A 3,618-nucleotide genomic window follows, 5' to 3' on the forward strand; every position below is an offset into this window, starting at 1 on the left:
ACACACACACACACACACACACACACACACACACACACACACACACACACATATATATATATATATATATATACGGTTTATATATATATATATATATATACGGAGAAGAAGATATAGATAGATACAAATATATGGACATATGAGCATATATGCGCACGTGCGTATGTATGTATGTATATTACTGTATGTAACCAAGCAACAAGCATTCTTCATGCAAAGCTTTCTACTGAGTTATGCTTCTATCTTTCTATTTAAAATCTGTAACGTATTGTGGACGACCCCACTCTCGTTATAACAGCATCTTGAAAAGAGATAACTGTTTGATGGAATGAACTCTATGTTGTGCAAAGTAAAATGTAGTATATGGTTACATATCTCTACACTACGAGTTCAAATCTTGTCCATGCCAATTTTCACTTCTACAGTTTTAAACATCAGTGATTGTTGTTGTTTTCTAGCCGCTTCATCGACCAAAATTAAATGAGTAATGGCATTCCACCTGTGACCATCTTACGTGTAAGTCTAGTATTACCAATCTCCTATATTTTGTTGCTTTTATTTTTAGTAGATTAATGACCATTTAACGTAATCTTCATTGGCTTATAGAGTTACCAGACCTGATTTCTGTAGCAATTTCCTTGCATGAGCTTCTGCCATATGTTCTTCCAAGGATGCAGTCAGATTAGCTACAAGTTGAAGCAAAATGGATAGTAATTTTCTTTAAGGCCAGTTTGGAGCTCGAAAGACTGAGCGTGTTAAAAGGAAATTTTGTGTAAATGATAACTCAGCTGTATTACCAGATCTAATCTCTCAGTCAGTGAGTGATTTTAAGAACCCGCGAGGAAGGAACGGAAAAAACGAATGTAAGCTTCAGATTTTGAAGTGACACCGGCAGGAAGTAATAACAGGCTTACTTTCCCCGTTGTTTGTGAACCAGAAGGACATAGAATAGCATAAAAGATGATCTGGTTGTATAGCCATTTTCAAAATGTGGCATGAATGAATAGTTTTATTGATAATAAGGAAGACAATTTATTGTTTCAATCAAATACAGTAGCCTCAAACTCTGTTTCAAAGAATTCCAGTTATGGTGAATCAGATTTCAAGTTCTGAGTGTGATGATTTACATATTCCGTACACGATAAGTTTTTACAATTTGCAAACAATGATAAAATCAACTTTAAAAGTCTGCTGTGTTTTTTGTTTTTTTTTAGCATTTATTGTTCCTTGTTGCCTAGCTATGTAAGCTATGCTATTTACTGAAGCACAAGTTTCTCCTAGAATACATTGTTATTTTTTCCTCTTCTTTGCTGTGTACTAATATTTAAAAGTATATTTGCTTGCTTTCTCTGCATATACTGTAACAATAGAAATTCATTCTCATATTCTTTGTTGCTTGGATTGTACCAATTTTTCCCGATATATTAACTTTGTTTGTCAGTACCTGTATTCACTAATACCAATCAACCGTATTTCTTTTTATCTAGAATACATACGATTTATTTTTCTTCCTTAGGTTAGTATAATGCAAATGTATATGATTTTGTACTTGATACCAGTCAACATTACATTTGCAAGCACAAAATAATGTTCTTCCCACAAAACTACTTCGAAACTGCTCTCACTAAACGTATGATGGACGATACGAAATTTTTTGTTTCCTTTCGTTTTGTTTTCTTTTTCTACAAAATATCCTAATAATTAGGAGCGCGTCTGTGCCTAAGGCGCATCTCATATTTTGGTGAATACATCTCATATGCGTTTGTGAGTGTGCGTGTGTATGTGTGTGTGTGTGTGTGTGTGTGTGTTTGTGTGTGTGTGTGTGTATGCATTCATGCATCTTATACACACACACATTCACACTCACATATATATGCATATATGTATACGTAGATACATTTTTCATATATATATATATATGCATCTATGGACAAACACACACATACATAGAAATATGTATATGTATGTATGAATGTATATCATGTTGGACTGTCGAACTCTACACTGTTTTTTTCTCTTGTCATTTTTTTCATTTTCTCTCCATTTTTCCCTCTTTTTCCTTTCTGTCGAAGAGCGTAGGCTCAAAACGTAAAAAAAACTTTTCTATTTTTCCCGAGCGTTAAGTTAATACGCCGCTTGTTGTTCCTACAACTGTCTTCGTCTTTTGTTTTTCTGTAAATTTGAACTGTATATATAAACGCGGAGTAGATGAAGCAGGGACAACTGAAGAAGGGGTATATTCTTTATGCTGCATTTCTCGTTTCTTTGTTTGTTTTTATCGTTGTTCGAAAAAATGTTCGTTTTCTATGTTTTCATTTTTATGTTTTCGTTTCACATTGTGTTTAACGTTTTGTTTTATGTCCAGTACCTATATATGCATGTATATATACATATATACGTAGGTATGTACATATATGTATGTATATATGCATATATTTATATAATATTTATTATATATATATATATATACATATATATATATATATATATATAAATAAGTATGTGTGTGTACGTGGGTGTTTGAGCGTGTGGCTTATTTTAACAAACAGTGTCATAAGCAAATAGATCTTCAAATTATAATTCTTGATATATCAGAGAAAGATATCTCTTAGAAGGTTGTAATTCCAATACATACACTGAAACAGCTATGTATACCTGACTCTTTGCAGATCTTCGTAAGAAAAATAAAAGACCACGTTTCCGTTATGAACATAGTGAGAATGTAAAATATACTTTAACAATGACATACTAACAAACAACCAAACAGACTTTTGTGCAAAATTAATGAATCACACTCATCAGATGGACCCCTTATGAACTGAGTCGTACTTTGCCAATCAGAAAATCGAAGTCACGGAAATTCTACGTGCATCACCTTTCGAGTAACATTATTATTCGGGTAGAAATGTTGTTATTATTTATAACTAATAGTTCAGATGCAGTAGCTCACAATCGAGGATGGAAGAGTTACAAGAAATGAATGGATACAAATGGATGCAGAGGAAAGGAAATGGATAAAGTGAGGGAGGAGAAGAAGAGGGAGAGGGGGAGAGAGAGTTGTAGGAAGAAGGGGATAAAGGAACAAAAACATGAAAACAATAAAAGATTGAATTGAGTCTTTGCTGTGGGCTGCAGTGGTAGGAAAGATAAGAGTGAAGGTGTCATTTCACTGATACTGTTTAGACCAGAATGTACTTCTGCCCATTTGAAACAAGGTATTAATATTTCTAACATGGGACAGACGTATATTCCGAGTGCAGACCAAACCGTAAGAAATCGTCTTTTCACCTTTAAACGCAACGTGCATCTCCTTTTGCTATTAGTATAGTATTGTATTTCTCCATCAAAGGAGCGAAGAGAGATTAATTCCTGTACATTTATATATATATATATATCGCTGATCACTACATTTATATTTTTTTTCTCCTTGTTTCTCTCCTTATTCCTTTCTGTGTTCCTTTCAGTTGAAGAGCGTAGGCTCGAAACGTCAAAGACTTCCTCTATTCCCAAGCGTTAAACTAATACATCCGTTTGTTGTTTACAGCACCTGTCTTCGTCTGTTGTCTTTTTCGTAAATTCTCCCATATATATATATATATATATATATATATATATATA

General features: G+C 33.4%; 1 protein-coding gene and 1 long non-coding RNA gene across 4 annotated transcripts in view; one reads left to right on the forward strand and one right to left on the reverse strand.

Annotated features, from left to right (window-relative positions):
- The window catches only part of LOC106874350 (uncharacterized), a 554,238-nt gene that overhangs the window by 542,436 nt on the left and 8,184 nt on the right, over nt 1–3,618 (reverse strand). The gene's annotated exons all lie outside the window — the stretch shown is intronic.
- The window catches only part of LOC106874362 (uncharacterized), a 15,946-nt gene continuing 12,547 nt past the window's right edge, over nt 220–3,618 (forward strand). Inside the window, exon 1 of the long non-coding RNA XR_001409998.2 lies at nt 220–516. This is a non-coding gene — a long non-coding RNA (uncharacterized LOC106874362). The remainder of the gene's footprint in view (nt 517–3,618) is intronic.

This window comes from Octopus bimaculoides, chromosome 2 (genome assembly GCF_001194135.2).
Source record: "Octopus bimaculoides isolate UCB-OBI-ISO-001 chromosome 2, ASM119413v2, whole genome shotgun sequence".
In the NCBI taxonomy this organism is placed as follows: Eukaryota; Metazoa; Mollusca; class Cephalopoda; order Octopoda; family Octopodidae; genus Octopus; species Octopus bimaculoides.